Source organism: Ambystoma mexicanum, chromosome 7p (genome assembly GCF_040938575.1).
Source record: "Ambystoma mexicanum isolate Mex_15411 chromosome 7p, UKY_AmexF1_1, whole genome shotgun sequence".
NCBI classification, from domain to species: Eukaryota; Metazoa; Chordata; class Amphibia; order Caudata; family Ambystomatidae; genus Ambystoma; species Ambystoma mexicanum.
This window is the reverse complement of record NC_090939.1, coordinates 412,659,299-412,678,184: the sequence shown is the minus strand read 5'-3', so window position 1 is coordinate 412,678,184 and position 18,886 is coordinate 412,659,299. Positions and strand designations below refer to the sequence as shown.

Genomic DNA, 18,886 nt, shown 5'->3' with positions numbered 1-18,886 from the left:
TCGACGCCTCTGGACGATCCGTGGCCCCTGCTTTAAAGGGAGTCACTCAAGAAGGATCCATCGGCGCCTCTTCGAAGAACTCTGCTCTACCAGGTACATTGGGGGGGTAGATACATTATAGAAGGAAATAAGACTTATAGGTCAATATATGAACTGGGCTTGTTATCTTTATTTTACTGGTTGCCCAGGTGGGGGGGCGGGGGGGATCTCCACACACAATTGTCTAGGTATCTGGGCCAGTATTCTCTGCCCATTGTTCTAACCCACTGCTTTCCTCCTATGTCTATTGTTGGATGCCTTTATTGATCTGTGTGACATTTGACCAGAGTATAGTTGATGCACTTTAATGAGATCTGATAATAATTATGGTACCACTTTAGAACTGTATATATGTACCATTGTTGATTTTCTGAGCACAAAGTGAGTTATTGTGATAGTGTACATAACCTTGAATATTATATAAAGAATGTGTTTTAACTAATAGTGTGTGGACATTCCTTTGTGGGGGCTAGGGGACTACATTGTACTTAAGAACCAGCCTGCATCATATCCTGAGAAGCTAGGCCTTGATTGCGTGTCCATTTGCTACCGTAATAGAGAATCTTGGCGGGGGTCCTCTGTGCCTCTCCTCTACCATATAGAGAGCAGAAGTACAGACCCTCCCCTCCAGTCTTTACAGTGAGTCCATATAATATGACATTATTGCACCCTTTTCCCAATGTTTAAGAGTACTCTTCGTCCCCCCTGCTATTTTTGGCCCCTCTTAAATCTAAAAAAAGTTTACCCCTTTCTCACTCGCTCTTATACTTACCGTCTTACCCGTTCACCCTACTTCACTTGCACTAGCCTTTTCCTCAAGCCCCCCCCTTTCACACCACTTACACACAATGGCCCTCTCCACAGGCCCATCCTGTTAATTTCAGTTAATACACACATGGCCCACTCCACAGGCCTGCCACCTTTACAATAATGTTCTTATGGTTTGGTTGCTCCTCCCTTAGATAAACCGTGCCCCCTGTACGGGTTACACAGCTCCTCCGTTATTTGTTAGTACAGCTCTGGCCCTTCCACGATTTCCACAGCCACAATGAACCGAAAACACAATAACTTCACTATCACAAAAAACGACTAATTACATATGCTGCTTCTCTTTCTCTTCCCAACTTCAATACTCTGTAACCCATAAATAAAAAATTACGCAACTATACCAATTACCTGCACTATACGCAACTCTTGTCTAACCAGTCTTCCACTTACTATGCAACCTTCTGCTCTAACACAGATATGCCACCGCCCACCCACTTGCTATCTGTAAGTGGACCTAAAATATACATCTAGTACGGCCAATTGCCCTCCACCAATTGAAGGTGCGTCCTATATACCATAAAAACAATCCCTCCTCTCTGCACGTTCATGCATGGGTACACTCGCGTATCCTTCTTGGGAGATTCTCCACTCTTCTTGGCCCCAAAGTATTCCTTTAAAGGTCAGTACCCCTTCCGAGCGTAGGGAGCATTTTCACCAGGCAGACCTTCGTGAACTCGGCATCTGCACAGCCTCTTCAGTGTTGAGCTCTTACGACTTGCCTGCCAATGCTGTCACGCACTCCTCTGGGAGCACAGCTGGATTTCGCAGGTCTCGTTGGGAAAGTGGAGTTCTCTGTACGGGCCAAAACACAAATGTACAGCAGCCTGCCCCGGTCCTCCCCAATGCATTTTTTTTTTTACAAAAGTAATACAAAATGGAGTCTACACCAAACAAGCAGTAACACAAGTTATTCTGGGTCCTGTCACCGCTGGGAAAGCAAAATTCATACCGAATGCAGAACAGAACTGCATGAGAGGCTCTGTCAAATAAGAGCTTTTATAATCCTACAAACTAATTGGCATCAAAACGCATTGCAACATTAGGTTAGTCCTCCATATGAGTTTTATTGGTAGAACTACATAATTCCCCTATAGTTTGGACATACATTAACCTGAAATGATTGGGTCCTGCACATCTTGCCACACCACCCTCAACCACCTGATGTCACAGTCCAACCCACAATTCCCACATCATAGTACCAAAACATTGAGACGTTTGAAATGACCAGCAGATCTTTATTCATCTGCCGCTGGTCATCTCCATCCATTTTTCATGGTAATACAACCAATCATAACACTACAAGAGCCTTGAACCATTGACAAGTTACCGTTTAGATGTTGTATTTTAGGAACTCTTAGAACCGCTTCCCAGGCTGATATGAGCTAAGGAGCAATATGAAATGGCCATGGAACATTTTTAAAATGGTCAGACCAGTTTCATAAAATAATATGCTGAATTATAAAATGATTGTCCATTCACTGCCTTTCCCCGGCACCCATGAGCTTGCCTTCTTGACCTTGAAAGTATCAAAAGGCTGTTCAGTTCTTTCTGTATGATCCTGGGAACGTATAATTTGTAATGTCCTGCCAGCCGTTGTGGCTGGTAACCAAATTAATAAAATGTGAATTTGTTTCTATTGAAAAGCATGCTCTGTGGCCTTTTTACAGAGCCTTGGTCTAATATTAAGTCCGATGTACTTGGCTGTAACCCACACTTCATTGCATATACGTTCTTTACTTGAAACTGTTATTTAGACCATTCTCCAGCCTAGTGCATGGAACTGTGTGGCTATCAACTAAAGCCCCTCTCCTTTTAGTGGGCTAATCAAGTGTCTTGTTGATCATTCTAATGTTTTTTTAAATGTTGGATTTGTGTTCATATCATCTTTGCTCAACCATTCCAGACGTTCACCAACATAACCTAAGCCACATGGGCACTGAATAAAATATGCAGCATATGTGCTTTGGCTTGTAGCAAAATCTTACAAATGGGTCGGATCCCTTCAATACGTTGTCACAATTAGATCATTGTAAACATTGAAACACTCTGCAGTTTTCTGCACAAAGTGCATTTGAATGGATGTTGGTTGAATGATAGAAGTTTGAATTCATTAGTCTGTAAGATTCCAAGCTCTTATATGCAAACCAGAGTTTATCTTGAAGTTTGTTACCTTAGGGTTGTGTGTGTGTGTGAGTGTGAGAGAGAGAGTCCACAATGGCGGAACCACAAAAGATGAACTAAACATTTTGTGCATTTCAGGTTCATACAACTTTTGAATTTGTATGTTCTAAAGTTTGTATGTGCAATTAATCTGACACTGTATGTGTCTACCCCTCAGCACATCTGCCTTGGGGAAACCTGCAAAGAGAACTGTGCTGCTATTTCTGATCTTGGAAAAAGTGCTTGGAGCACCAAGTGCATTGATTTTGAAAAGTATATGGACAATGTACTACTTTCGGCTCTGTGCACCCTTGCCTCTGTTCTGCTATTCTGATCTTCAGAACTTGATGGTAACGTGCTAGGGTAATTTTAAGCAGTACTGGAAATGGAAATAATATAATGGAACATCCCACCAGAGACTGATCACAGGAAGGAAGCCCAAACCCAACCTAGGGAATTTGGCGACTGGAGGGGCGTGCTGGAGAGTTTCTCCCCCACAATATTTAAAATGATGCATTGAAACTGTGTGAAGCTCTGTACAATTCACCAACTGTTATCTAGGTTAAAAGATGCCAGGCCACCAACAGTTCACAGAACATTTTGCTACACAATTTCATCATACTCCTACCCATAATATGTGCCGGCACTGACACGTTAAACATGTTTGTGATACTTTGGCTCACAATGTCCTCATTGGCACTGTCCATCACTTTAATGATCCTGGTGCCCACAGTATGTCATAATTGCCATTTTAAAGTCCATCAATGTAATAGGTTCCCCAATATGTTATCATTGCTTCTTTTACTTCCATATGCCGGAACCCATAAAGGAATCCATTGGCTTTGCCCTGCCCTAACCCACCTTTCATGCAGACTCTTACTCTCTCACTGACGCACACACTCTTGTAGCTACCCTCACCACCCTCTGGCCCACACTTGCACTTAGTTTTTGTTTTTTTACATACTCAAAAATTCAGCTAATGCTCTAGGCTGTTTGCCTCAGTACGTCTTCCGCCAAACAAGAACCAAGCAGCCGGCAGGAATAAGTAAGGCACGTTTCAGAGTCTCTGCATACAGACAGTGCACATGTCAGGGGCTCTGAAGCATGAAAGCATTTTTCTGAGGCTTCTAGGAGTAGCCAGGAATGAGACGCGGACACAGGGACTCGTGATTTTGGCCATAAACCTATATTGAAACAACAAAAAGGGGTTGCGAAATGCCACACTGTCCCTGCTCTGAGAGGTATTTCCCTACCTAAAACTAAGGGTCGGTCCAATGTCAAGTTGTCCAAAGCAAATGCCCTGTGTCCAAAGTACTGTTCTGGCCCTCACATTCTAAACTCTAAGGCAAAAAGGGAAATGTCTTTGGCCTTGAGTGGTGTACAATGTTCAAAAAGGAAATGGGCAACTCCAACACAAAATTCCAGAAGGATAAAGTTCACAGTTCTGAGGATGGTTCCCTCCCCCTGGATTTCTCTCCACTCTGCTTTATACTTTTAAGAATATTTTTGAGTTTTTTGATCAATAACACAACTGATATGCAGACAAAGGAAATGGCAATTCCTGTTTTGACCTGTTCGGACCGGTAGGACCCAGGGCCCGAAATCCTGCTAAGACAACAGGTAAGCACAGGAAGACATCGGTTTTCTCCCTCTGTCCCCACAGGCCATCCCCACTATCACCAGCTAACATCAACCTTGCCCTTCCTCCAAGGCATGGACTCCACAATGCAGCAACCTGACCACATCAGCCTCTAGCCCATCAGCACCCTCTCACCGTCCACAACATAGAAGTTGATACTTGCCAACATTCACTCAGCTATCACTCATGCAGCAGACCTCACCAACCTCATCACTACACACAACCTTGATGCCATCTTCATCACTGTGACCTGGCTGACACCCACCTCCACAACATGCTAGACATCACTGGCGCCATCATAGTCCTCTCCTGCCACTTCCCTCTCTCCCTGATGGACAGTCACCTTGCATCTTACTAACAGACCACCCAAACCCATCACTGCCTTCAGAGAAGTCACTGGCCTGGTCCCCACCATGTCCCTCATGCACGCAAACCTCTTCCTAGGTGACTCACCTCCCAGGCAACTCGGCCACCAAACTGATGAAGGAAGCTCTCCTCAGCCTTCTCGACACACTAACACACGAAAAATCCAACGCACAAGAGTTCACATCCTCGACCTAATCATCACCAAACTACCTTCCATCCACTACAGCTCTCCTCTCCCGCTTGACTGGTTTGACCACCTGGCCGAGCCTTTCAAAATCCTGCACACCACCCCAGTCAAGCACTCCCAGCAGAAACTTCAGGTCCTTCAAGAACTTCCAGTGGAAGCCCTCACTGAACACCTTGCCAACCTCCACCTCACATGGGCTGAACACCTGCAACCAAACTGCGACGCTGTACTGGAAGCCCTCAACCCCACCATCTCAGCCTTCATCGAACACGTGCTTCTGAAGCAACACACCTGCAAACCAAAACCAAGAGCACCCTGGTACATGCAAGAACTCAACTGCTGCAAGAGAGTCATCAGGAAATGAGCAAACCTGGCGCCACACCAGGACTGCATCTGACCTGGCACTCCTCAAGGACCTCCTAGCACCCCACCAACAACTAACACAGCCAAGGCCTTCTACTATCGGAACACCATAGCAGAAGCCGACAACAAAAGCAGAGCCCTCTTCAAAGCAGTCAAGCACTGTCAACCCGCTTCCTGACCCTACCATACCACACCATTGAAAAATCCACTGCCATCAATGCCTTAATCTACAAAATCAGCAATATTCACCAGCACATAGACATCAGCTCTGCATCCACACACCCACCTCATGCTCCTCCTCGCAAAATCTCCATACCCTGGACAACATTCAAGACACACTGTAGAGAGGACCTGGTAGCAACCCTGGCCGCCCTCCAAGCCACATTGTCTACAGATGACCAAAGCGCTCCTCAGCCTCAATCAACAGCTCTCTAACGCAAGGCACCGTCCCATTGACCCTGAAGACATGACAAATCCTCCCTCTACTAAAGAACTAAAGAAACCCACTCTGGTTGCTGACAACCTAGGTCACTATCGCTCCTCTTCCCTTCCTTGGTAAGATCATTGAGAAAGTGGTAGGAGCACAACTGTAGCAACACATCGACACCAACAATCTCCACCAAACTTACCAATCCGGGTTCAGACCCAGATGCAGTTCAGAGATAGCAACCATACAGGTGGTTGATATGCCCCAACATCCTTGACAATGGCCACCCCTGCATCCTGGTTCTACTCGACCTTTTGGCCGCTTACAACACAGTAGACCACTAGGTGCTCACAAACGCCCTATATAGGCGCATGAGGATCAACAACCTTGCCCTATGCTGGTTCAAGTCAATGCTACTTGTCACCTGTGGAGTCCTGCAGGGATCCATTCTCTCCACACTGATCTTCAAGCTATACATGGAGCCACTGGGAGCCCTCCTAGCCACATACAACATCCACATCCACCAATACACTGACGTCACACAGCTATACCCCAAGATCGACTCCCATCAAGGACATCCACAGGCTCAAAACCTGCCTCTTGCTGATCCAGTCTTGGATCTCGGTGCTTATTTGAAGCTCAACCCCTCCAAAAACAGAATTTCTGCTCCTCACCATCACCGAACACCCAGACATACAGACCTAGCCATCAGCCATGAGCCCCGACTCGCCTCCTGCCTCAACTCTGTTGGGTACTACATCAACCAACACCTTTTCTTCAAGACACACATGGCTAGGAAAACTCGGACAGCTTGATATCGGTTCTCCCTCTGCGGGAAGTCAAGCCCTTCCTCCCTCCGGATAGCTTTAGATCTACTGTTAAAGCACAGGTCCTGTCCCATCTGGATGTGGCAATGCCTTCCTCAAAGGCCTCCCTTGTGCCACTGAGAAGTGTCCTACACGTGACCACGTGCCTCAAGGGTCTATGCAGATACAACCACATCACCCCAGCCCTCATCGACCTTCACTGGCTCCCACTACAGGCACGAATCACCTTCAAGTCTTGCTGCATCATCTATAAGGCAGTCTCCCTCAAGTCACCCAGCTACCTCGCGGAGAAGCTCTGCATCTCTGGCGGACAGCGTACCACCAGAAGCAAGGACTTAAAATCTGCTGCTGCAAAAAGGAAAGGACCAGAAAAATAGGCCTTCTATGCCTACGGCCCATGACTATGGAACCTCCTCACCACGCTCTTACAATTCAGAAAAGAACTCAAGACCTACCTCTTCATGAAGTCTCTCTTCCTCAACACCTAGGCTATCACGTTGCCCTCTGCATCACCTGACTTGCTAAACGCCGTCCACCCTTCTCTTCCCACCACACTGTACAGCTGTACACCTCCTCTGTGCCCCACCCCCTGCTGTGTATCTGTTCTATTGTTACCTCTGAAAAGCACTCCGTTATGCATCTGTACTGTTGTATCCCTCCGTAAAGTGCTCTGTAGCTCCTTGAAGCTAGGTCTGCACTCAATAAATAAAATAATAATGCAAAACAACTTGGCTCTTAGTCTGAATCTTGGTAGGATGCCAGGTGTACTTGCCTGCCAGATTTCTTCTCTCTATATATATATATATATATATATATATATATATATATATATATATATATATATATATATATAGCACAGTCTTTGGCTACTACTAATGTATCCTTATCAGGACTTCCTCGTGTGACAATGAGAGGACAAGACTTCTCCACCCAGCGTCTGTCAGCTGGTACAGCGGTTTAAATGTCCCTGCCTCAAGTATGCACCTGAAACAACTACATCACAGCTTGTGCTTTTGGCCTTCATTACTTGGCTCAGCGTCCTCGTTACAGTACATTTGCATTGAGGGCAAGGGAAGTCAGTTCTTGACTTGTTTACAGAGTCTGGGAAAGTCTTCTCAGTAACCCTCATTGGTGTGTGGGGGAGTTATGACAATATGCCATTAATGCATGGGGAATGGAGGGGTTATTCTCAAAAGAAAAAGGTGGATACCATGTTTTGACCGGTGATGTTCCGTCACTCTCATGATGGGTTGCCTCACCTCATGTGATCCTGCCTCGTATAGCTTCCCCCAGGGTCTCGATCAGGTAGCGGCTGCCGTCCCCTGGCCACATGGGGAAGAGGTCACTGCCGGGAAAGGAGTGATGACCCCATCAGATTCATCACAGTTCCCAAAAGGAATTTAATCCCTACATATGCATTTGTTGGGTAACGGCTGGAGAAAGGGCTATAGGTATTGACAGATCTGCGTCCCAGACAATTTCTGCTGGATTCTGGGTCCAGAGAAATCCATCCAAAGTCCACCACTGATTGTAGGGTTAAACCATTCTTAAGTTGCAGGATTTCTCAAGTTAATTTATTTTACCATTTGGAATGTAAAACATTTGATGGATGTCTCTAAAGAGAAATTAAAAAAAAATGTAATGTAGGGCCAGGGCTGTGTTTTTCAGCCTGGGACATACGATAGTTAATATTCCTTAAAAGGGCCCTGCATCAACAACCTGAAAACCATGTTTGGACATCAGGTTTCTAGGTGAGTAGGGCTCAGGCCTAGAGTGAGTGATGCAAAAACAGCTTGGGGGTTTCTTTTCCAGCAGGTGGCTTTTAATTAAGTGTTTTTTTCTATAGAAAACGGCCAACAGTTCCTCCATACAAAACTTCACATAGCAGAAAGGCCACAGTAATGCATCACTACTGCATTTCTTTCACCAAGGTTAATATACTAGCCATTTTTTTTAAATGAGATCTTTATGCTTCGCAGTACCATAACACAGGGGAACATCTGACACAGGCTTACAAGCCTCACACACAAGACGGGGGCAAGGAGGAAAAAGGGAGCGAAGAGTGAACTACAGGAAAAAGACAAGAGGGAAGGGACCTCCCATAATATAGTAACTATATAGTTTCCATCAAGAGACTCCAGTCACCATAAAGCACTCTCAAATATCAATTACGTCTTTTAGTTGGTCCTCTTATTGCTGAGCGATTCACCTTGGCAGCCTGCCTCAGATCACTCAATCAGGTCTCCACACTTTACTCAATCATAAGCTTTGCACAGGCCACTGCACTCCGTAATAATGTATATAGATGTTTGCATATACATCCATAGATGGTGAACCAGGTATTGCCAGTTTGGCTTACATTCTAGCAGCAACTAAGTTAATTCTTGACTGAAACCTCTGCCAAAAAGACCTTCACTTTCCTGCAGTCCCACATCATGGGCAATAGGGTTGCCTGAGGGATTTGCAGTACCAACTGTTTATGGGTCCTATCCGTAGCTTGTGCAGCCGGTCTGTGGTCCAACATAGCCACCGGCATAACCAAGAAATGTGTTTATTTACTAGCAGGAGTCCCAAGTATTGGTGTAGAAAAACTGAGTCTTGTTGGAACATCAAAGTCCAATTGCATATTTCACCAACCCACCTGTAAGCACCATTGGCTCTGATAATATTTAATTGTGTACTTTCTCCTCATTTTCACCCATGCAGCTAGGTCACGAATGACCAGACCAGCCCCCTGGGGCTCAGTTGTCCTTGCGCTCTTTGACTCTGTAGGTTTCCCAGGAGTGAAAGGGCCTTCACCAAACCACTTGGCCATAGTCTTCGATTCAAACCTTCAAAAGCCACATGCTCCACACCGGCAATTCATAGCTCTTTCAAGCCCTGCACATCTGACCATGCTCAAGGTTAACATCAAGGTCAAATTTCAGTTGGTTGTACAGAGGGGGCTTTAATCCATTCCTCTTTCACTAGCATGCTTGGTGAAGAACCACTGCTTTGTGGTACAGCCGAATGTTAAATCCACCCTATTCTATCATTACTATTTTTTTTTTCCCAGTTCTAAAAAAAATTCTCCTTTCTCCACATAGACTGTTTTTCTGAAGCTTTACTAATTATTTACAGTACTGGTCCGGAACATGCACTGGGAGTACTCTTGACTATAACAGCCACGGTAGGGCTATCTTGAATGCATTCAAGCTTCTCAAGCAAGGGCTTGTTTTTCCCACCTGCCAATTGGGATATTATGTTCTTCATTGCTTGATCCAAAATTACCTCTACAGTTCTTGGCAAATTCTCAGAAAGTAGACCCCTATGTACTTAAATTGGTCAGGTTACCCTAGTCTTGGTCATTCCTCAATACGTGCTGGGACTGGTTCTTGAATGCAGGAGTACTGTAGATGTTTCCTGGTTTACCTTGTACTCTGGATGTTTCCGAAATCGATCTCCAAGACAGAGACCAGTTCTGATACCTGTCTATATCACCAACTTCTTACACTTTTCAGCTGCTTTCTAATAGTTTCCTTCTGCCAGAACCACCTCCCTTTTAATATTTTGCTCTAGTGCAAGGGTATGCAAACTTGGCCTCTCCTGATACTTTTTTACTGCGCACCAGTGGCCCTTTATCAGCATAATGAATGATAGTTGTAGCCCAGAAGATCTGGGTAGCCAAAGGTTGCAGCCTCCTGACTAGTCTAAAGGGACACGAGTGTGTAGGTTTTGTATGGGAAACTTGTTATTGGTGGTTCTGTGCCTGGGTAGACCTCGCCCTGCCCATAGGGAGGGGTCTTCCAGTATTGGGATCCTGGCTATGCGATTTGTGTCCTAGAACAAAGATTGGCCAACTGTTGGGGTCTTGTTTCCTATTGTTCATCTTGGCCCTATCCCTGCTGTGGGCAGAGTCATCATAGAACGAGGATTGTGTAATGATTTGATGAGCAGATGCTAAAAGAATCTCCTGGGTACCAGGGATAAGCCAATAACCAGAAGCTACACCAGGGCAATGAAGAGATAGTGTAGTGCAAGTCACACCTCGAACTACCCCATGCGATGCATAATATAACTTGGTCCTTTAAATATGACTGATTATGCTTTAAATGTCTCATTATATTTTCTAATGTTCCTTTACACACATTGACAAACAGAGGTAGTATCACATTGGTATGTTTGTATGGTACAAGTTCGTCTGAGAAGTGAAATGTAGCTATTTGTGACTGTTGATGTCAAGGTAACTTCAAAGCTACAAGCAGGAGCTAAATAGCTCCCAGCTCTTGGTATTTTTGAACCCGCAAAGGCTCATCTGCCATCTTGGATTGTGACTGAGTATGTGTGAGCCAGGATTCCCTCATGTGTGATTTGCAGGCACTGTTTTTTACCAGAGTTTGCCAATATGTGTCTCTGAACAGACTCTTGCATGCCTGCTTTTTTTTTGCTCAAAACTTGCTGGTTTCTTTTGGTGATATACCATGAAAAGTAAATCACCCTGACAGTTACACCTTGTCTCCATTACCCCTAAGACCGCAGCCCCTTGCAGGGTCAGGAGTCTCTTAGGTAGAAATGTAGCAAGCCCATACTTTTTACATGTTAAGTGGTGGGATTTCCTCTTGGGATCCTTCCCACACCTCCCTCATGGCCAACATCTGGTAGCTTGCTAGGGCACACTGCCCATGGGTGACCCCCTAATCCACCAGTAAGGTTAGGGAGTGGACTATCAACAAATGTGATTCATGTAAGGGCAAACCCTATGCCAACTAGTGTTTACCCACATGACCAAGATTGGGTACAGACCTCAATCTAAGCAAATGGAGCTGTGGGGCGAAATTGCTATCCCCATTTTTAAATGTGTATGCTTCCCTGTATAGCTTCTTGCTAGTCGCTGACACCCATGGACCTCGGCTTCTAAAACTGCACAGGTCCCCGAGTGCACTCAAGTATGAAAAAATCCAATCGATGCCAAGTTTTTGTGCCTTTGCCCACATTATATGCTAGTAATCTACCAGTGTAAAAGTCATGCTGGCTGTGCCCTAGCATGTCAATGCTAGCTTCAGAAATTTATGCCAATAATCCCACTTAAGAACATAATTACGTTTTCTTTGCCCATAATTATACTCTAAGAAAACATGTCGATGTATCTAGAAATGTATGGCAGTATCCCAACACAAAACCATACTCCTACTGGCTTTGATGATGATGCTAGTATAAATGCCATGGCACTGAAGGAATTTCTATTCCTACTGGCTGCACCAGTTAGGCCAGTATGGCACGCAACCTTTATTGATTTTAACATAGAACATATACTTGGCATTCAAGCAAGAAGAGGAACTTGTACATTCAAAAGTATCTTCATATACTGTTAGTGATAACATAAGAAAGTAACCAACTTTTCCTAATTAACCCCCAACTTTCCCTCCCTCCCACAGAACCCCCCCACCTCCATGTTGCCTGTAATACTGGTATTCAGTTCACTATTTCCATATTATGCTAGAATTAGTCTGTGTGGTCGTTCGAGATAAGTGTTCCATCTCTGTTTCTAGTGTTGCTGGTGTAAACAGCGACTGGGTGAGCATGTTCCATGCAGCTATATCAGCATTGGTGTCCTAGAGGCTTGCGTGCGCTGCTTACTGCCATGCTGTTGTCTAGCTAGTGCCCTTTTTTTGAGATCCTGCCACCAGTCTTCCATGCGGGGACCCCTTGGGGACTTCCATGTCATTGCTATCTTGCGTTTAGCTAGTACAAACGCCAAGTCTTTCATCCTAGAAGCGCAACATGCATGCTCATGGCGTGTAAAATAACCTAACATGCAGCATGCAGGCTGCAGGTGATGGTGGGCATATATTAAGGTTTGTTTTGCTCATTATGTCCGCTATACTCTCCCAGTACTGCTGTATTTTAAGACAGGACCAAAACATGTGCAATATGCCAGCATCTGGGCCGCACATCTAGGGCAATTTTGGACAACTGTTCCAGGGAATTTGGATATCATGAGGAGTCCAGTCTGCTTGGTGCGTTAATTACATTCGGAGCAGTTGCAATCTCGCATTTTAGGACACCACCTAGTAATGTCGCAGTAAGCGTGCCCAGTGCGTGTCTTGAATCGGAGTTCCCAGGTTTTCTTCCCACCTAGCGCTTATGGTTACCTCTGAGGGTCTGCTCGTAGGGAGAAATGCATACAATCTAGAGATCGTCTGTGTGCCTTCAGCAATGTCTTACAAGGTGTCTATTACGAAGTGTGCTTCTGCTATTTCCCCAAACATAGGACATATGCGTGCAATCATGTTTTTTATGGTTTGATGTAGTAGGAATTGGCCGTGGTGTAGGCCTGTATTGTCGACTAGCTCATGAAAGGGTGTGAAGGCAGAATCTGTGAGCAGATCCCCAATCGTGGCAATGCCCTTTGGTTCCCAACGTATCTGAATGCCGAGGTGAGCTTGAGTTGAATTTGAGACTGGCAAGGCCAAGGGAATCTACCAAGAACGGTTCTTTCCGTTTAATTGGAGCCATTTCCCTGTCCCACAACTGAATGCCCAGTGTTACTAAGTAAGGCTGACCGCCTGCTCACAGCGGCTTGCTCCACAACACTTCTTTCAGAAAGACGTGCAGCGTTGAGGGTTGGAGTAGCCTAGCCAACCTACCACAAATTCCAGTTGTACCGCTATGTAATACAGCTCAAAATGAGGCACCCTAATGCCTCCATCTTCATAGGGTCGTCTTTGTAGTGAAGCTAGTGCTATCCTGCATCTACCATTGTGGCACAAAAATTCCCTGCACAATGAGTCTGTAGTCTTAAAGAAGACTTTGGGTATATCATATGGGACGTTAACAAAGTAATGAAGGAGTCATGGGAGGGCGACCATTTTTAACAGAGCCGCTGTAACCATCAATTTGGTCCAGAATGCCATAAATTTCTTAACACACAAAAAGCCCTAGCGGGGGTTATGTTCCCTGGCCGGGTCATGGAATATGTCGACACCTAAATACCGAAATGTGGTGCTGCTCCATTTTAGGGCCAGCACAGGAAGTTTGTTAGGTTTTGTTCTAGCTAGTCCAGAGAATGGGAACAGAGATGACTTGCCCCTACTAACTGTAATGTCCGAGATCTGAGGGAAGCAAGCAAGTGCTTCAATTAGAAGTTCCAGGTTGTCTTTTGGGTTTTGCACATGTGTCATCAGCATACATGGAGATCAGGTGGTGCGTCCCTAGAACCGGTATGCCCGATGTTATTTATTCTGTTTGCAGATATGTGGCCACCGCTTCCATTGCTAGAATATACAACAGTGGGGATAACGGGCAGCCCTGTATAGTGCCTTTCTGCAGCACCCAGGGCTTTGAAAAGTGCCTGCCTGTCGTGACTCTCGCTACTGGATCTTTGTATATTATTTCCACCCACCGTAAATAGTACGGGCCGAAGCCCAACCTGTGTAAGGTGGCATGTAGCCAGTCCCATTTAATGGAATCGAAAGCTTTTATGGCGTACAGCTTATCCCAAGAGGCTGTGCTGTAAATAATATAGTGTAGTCTCAAATTCCATGACATATTTCTGTCTGGCACATATCCTGTTTGGCCGGGGTACATCAGCGTATGTATTACCTTTTTTAGTCTATTGGCTAACGTTGCCATTTGGATTCTGCTGTCCTGGTTAAGCATAGACACGGGTCTATATAAGCTGCAATCCTGTGGCGGCTTGTTTGGTTTCAGCAGGGGTACTATTATTGATTCTCTCAGGCTAGGCGGGAGGATGCCGAGATTGTGCGCCTCTGTCAGGGCCTTCAGGAGACTGGGTGTGGCAGGAGTCAATACTGTAGCAAATTCCTTCTAAAACTAGCTCAGCAGGCCATATGAACACAGGATTTTCCCTGTGGGTAGCGACTTTATCCTGTTTATCAATTCCTGTGCCGTGATTGATGTTGAAGTTAACTGCATTCTTGCTCAATCTAGGAGATCTATTTCGCTCAAGACCTCTTCCGCAGTTATGGATGAGTGCATGGGTCTATCTCGATATAGGCTATGGTACAAGTTGTAGAAAACTGCATTGATGCCTTCCTGGGTATTACATGTGGCACCTTGTTGCATTTGTATTGAGTAGATGGGTGTCCGTCCTTCTTTTTTTACATAGCCATGCAAGAAGTCTGCCCGGCCTATCCCCCTCCGCGTGCTGGTTCTTTATGTATTTGGTATAGCTGTGCCTGACCAAACGTCCCCAGCAGCACAGATATCGTTGACGCAAAGCGGTTTCCTTTGCCTCCCTGTCCCATGGTCTATGGGATTGTCGGTGCTTGCAGTGCGTCTTCAGCGGAGGACAGTTCCCTACAAAGCGTAGCTTCAATGCCCCCTGACTTGGCAATTGAGTTGCCTCTAATAACCACTTCTAGGGTTCCCATAGTGTACCTGCGCTGTTCACGCTTCCGTTATTGTGCAGGAGATATTCCTAGATGCTATCTCTGTGATCCCGTAAAGACATGTCCAGTAGGGCATCAGGGCCAGCTTCCATGTTGGGAGGGGGCACTTTGGGTATTTATATTTCCATTGCATCAGACTATTCCCCACGAAGAAGTAGCCGAGCCGAATTTGAACAGCGTATGACGAGGAGATGTGGGAGTAATGTCTAGTGTGAAGATGGAGCGTCCTCCAGATATCAACCAGCTCGAATGAAGTTTGCATCGTCTGTAGGGCTCTGGCTGGTGGGGCCGTTCTTAGAATTCTACCGTCTGACCTGTCCATGCAAGTATTCATGACACAATTAAAGTCTCCCCCCACCCCCATATGACATTACCGTTTCTTTATGGGCCGCGCCTCGGGTACACTGTTTGGAAGCGTATGTGTTAACCGGATGGGTGTCCACGTCCTCTAAAAGCTCCTGTATAAGCACCAGCCTACCCTTGTTCGTTTTCAACTGGGTTACTTTAAAGGGCACTGTCAATGCGATCTAGGTCAGTACTCCGCAAGCATACAGAGTATGTAGAACCTATAACCCGTCTCCCCATTTTCTGGCCAGCAATGCTCGAGTCTCTGCCGTAAGGTGGGTTTCCTGTAGCAGGGCTATGTCTATATTGTGTCTGCAAAGATAAGAATGCACTCTAGTCCTTTTCACATAATTATTCAGGCCCTGTACATTCCAAGTGAACAGTTTTATCCCTTCAGCCGACATCAAACACTTTCAGCAAATGTGACATGTCGTCAAGTTCTTACGACCAACTTTTCACATAACTTCATGAGAAGTGTTCTAGCTCTATGGAAATGTTTTCAACTTCCCCAACATGACTAAATAACAATCGCCCAGCATAACAGCCCAAACTCTGGAGTTTCTGCTCTTCGCAACTGCCTCTGGCAGATCATCCCGAGGTTTGTGCGCAGCTGTTGGGCGCAGAAACAAGCATCAAGAAAAGAGAAGCAAAAAAAAGAAAACTTTGTGGGTGGGTTTGTGGGTATCGGGTAATAAAATCACGGCAAAAATGTCACTGGTAAAATAAATCGTGGCAAAAATGCTGTGGTTTGACCCAGTAAAGATATCATTTATATCATTGATGGGTGCCCTCCGCTCCCCTTAAATGGTATGGTCCGGAGGTTGCGGGGGTGTCCCCCGCATCCTTTACATGATTGTGGGGGCAAAACCACAGCTTTTTTGCCGCAATATTTTGCATACATGGCCATTTTTGCCGCAATTTTGATACATGGAACTGGTTTGTGGCAGCAGTAGGAGAGTTATCCGCATTCGAAAGTACAGAGTTGAATTAGGGTGTAGATCCTGCCAATTGAGCCATCTGGGCAAAAGCTGTGAATCCAAAGGGAGATCGGCCACTACTGGTTCCTTTCTTAGTCCAGGAGACAACAGCCTGTCTTTTGTGACCTACACATTTGATCTATGTGCGTTCCTCCACAGCTCAATCATTCCTTTGTGCTTGCATTCACGTTCAAAGTGTCTTTGTGCTTAATAGGAGTACCACTGTCCCCTCTCAATCGGTTGATCCTCTCTCTATCCATCCATTCTTGAGTCTCTTCTGGGTGGTCGAAGAATAGGGCGCGGCTTTTGTGCAGGACCTTGAGGCAGGCCAGGTATATTAACATGTACTTCAGGCCTGCGTTGTGAAGTCGTCTTGGCCGATGTAAAGTGTGCCCTATTTTTCTCAACAAGGAAGGCTTAATCCTTGTACACCGCCATGTCTGCAGACACTCTCCCTATCGCACCTCCTTGCCTTGAGTAGGATAAAATCCTTCTCCCATCTCTATAATTCAGGACCTTTGCAATTATAGGTCATGGTGGGTCTATGGGCAGCGGTTTTCTGGTGAGAGCCCTCTGCACCGTCTATTGTGAAACCCTGTGAGAGGTTCCCTGATCCAATGTCCTGCAAGAACATGTTCCCGATGGACGTTGTGGGATCCATGCCTTCCTCTCCTTCTGGTAGGCCAACGATGCAGATGTTGTTCCGTTGAGCTCTTCCTTTGGCGTCCTCTGCCCTGCTCTCTAGTAGGTTGACCTTTTGCTGCAAGATGTGGATTTGGGTATAATTTTCCTATGTCATTGCAGTGTTTTGTTCAGTTGCGTCTCCACCATATTAGTCCTCTCAGTTTCCTAATGTCTTGACGCAACAGTCCCAAATCGACTGATTGCGTCCATCTTGGAGCCTAGCGAAGCTTTCAACTCTGCTATAGCGAGTAGGATTTGGCTGTTTGTGTCTCCCGCTTCCTTAGGCTTGTCACGTGCCATTGCCATGTTGTCCATAGGCGTTTGTCGCTGGATTGCGGTGTAGCTGTCAAGCGTCATCTGGTTGTGCTTCGCTTTTAACGTTTTAGGAGGAATTCAGCTAGTTTAGTGTGATATGGTCCTATTTCTTAAGTAACAGACTCTGACAGTCTCCGGTGGCAGCGCTCTGGAATTGTCCTGGAATGGCGCTGTGCCCCCCTGAACCCCCTTGGCTATACTTTCGCTGCCTTATCTCATTTGTGGGGCGGGAAAGGGAGAATGCAAGCATGGAGTGTTTTGGGGATGCCCTCCTCAAGTAGATTCAGGTGTTCTCCTAGTGGATCAGCATGCAGGGGGTCCCCTGCTCTGGTTCCTTCTGTTGTAGCTTAGTGCCTAGATATCTATTTTCCAATTAGGCGGCACACCTTGCTATGGCTGCGGGAGATGGTAAGGCTGTCAAGCAGGAGGTGTCTTATTCTTGTGCTGCAGCTGCCCCCTCGTTTCTTTCGCCTCTTGCTCTCCTGTGCCAGCTGCCTACTTGGGTTCTCGGGCTCAGCGCTGATGCCGGTTGCAAAGTGCTCAGTCTACCCAGTTGGGCTGTGCCTGCAGGGGATGCATACCCCCTGATTCTTATTGCATTGTTGGGGACCTGTGTTCCGTTGGGGGAGCACCCTTATCTAGGGCAGCCAGAGGAGGCTGAGTTTGTACAACGGTGTATGTTAATTGATTTTGCAGATGCCCACTGTTTATTACTTTCCTTTGTGTTATGGCAGCCTTTGTCGGCTGTTCTTGTGCGTTGGCAGACTCCGCGTTAATGTTTATTGCTGTGTTGGGGCTTGCAGTGTTTACTTTGCCTTTTGCGGTGCATGTGCTCTCTCCCAGCAGTTAAGGGCATACATGGTACGTGTAGGGTCCGCGATCACTGGGGAAATGTATGCGCTCAGTATTTCCTGCCTTATGTGTCACGCTTGCTATCCTGCAAGTGGCTGGCTCACCTCTATGATCTTTTCTCCCACTCTGGCGAGCGTGTATTCACTGGCCACTCTACTGCAGTGGGAGGATCTGGACGGCAGCAGCTCCTTGCGTCACCAGGTGGACCACTTCTCTGATGCGTCCGCCATGATTATGCTTCTCCGGAAGCATGTCTGCGATTCTCGCAGGGCATCAACCTGCAGGTCTTTCCTGCTGGATTCCACTGCAGGCATGATGCTAATACCGACACGGTGAGTGGTCCTGGTCTCGCACTGCTGTTAGTGTTGCAGTGCTTGCCGCAACTCCGCTCTGGCCGCCATTTAGTTTTCTTTTTCGGAAGCCCGTCTCCTGGTTTAAAACAACATTTCCTGAGTGATCCGCAGTAGCTGACTGTTCCTCGTGCCAG

General features: G+C 46.1%; 1 protein-coding gene across 3 annotated transcripts in view; it reads left to right on the top strand.

The window, feature by feature from the left end:
- Positions 1-18,886, top strand: part of GBE1 (1,4-alpha-glucan branching enzyme 1) — a 1,374,432-nt gene that overhangs the window by 597,375 nt on the left and 758,171 nt on the right. The gene's annotated exons all lie outside the window — the stretch shown is intronic.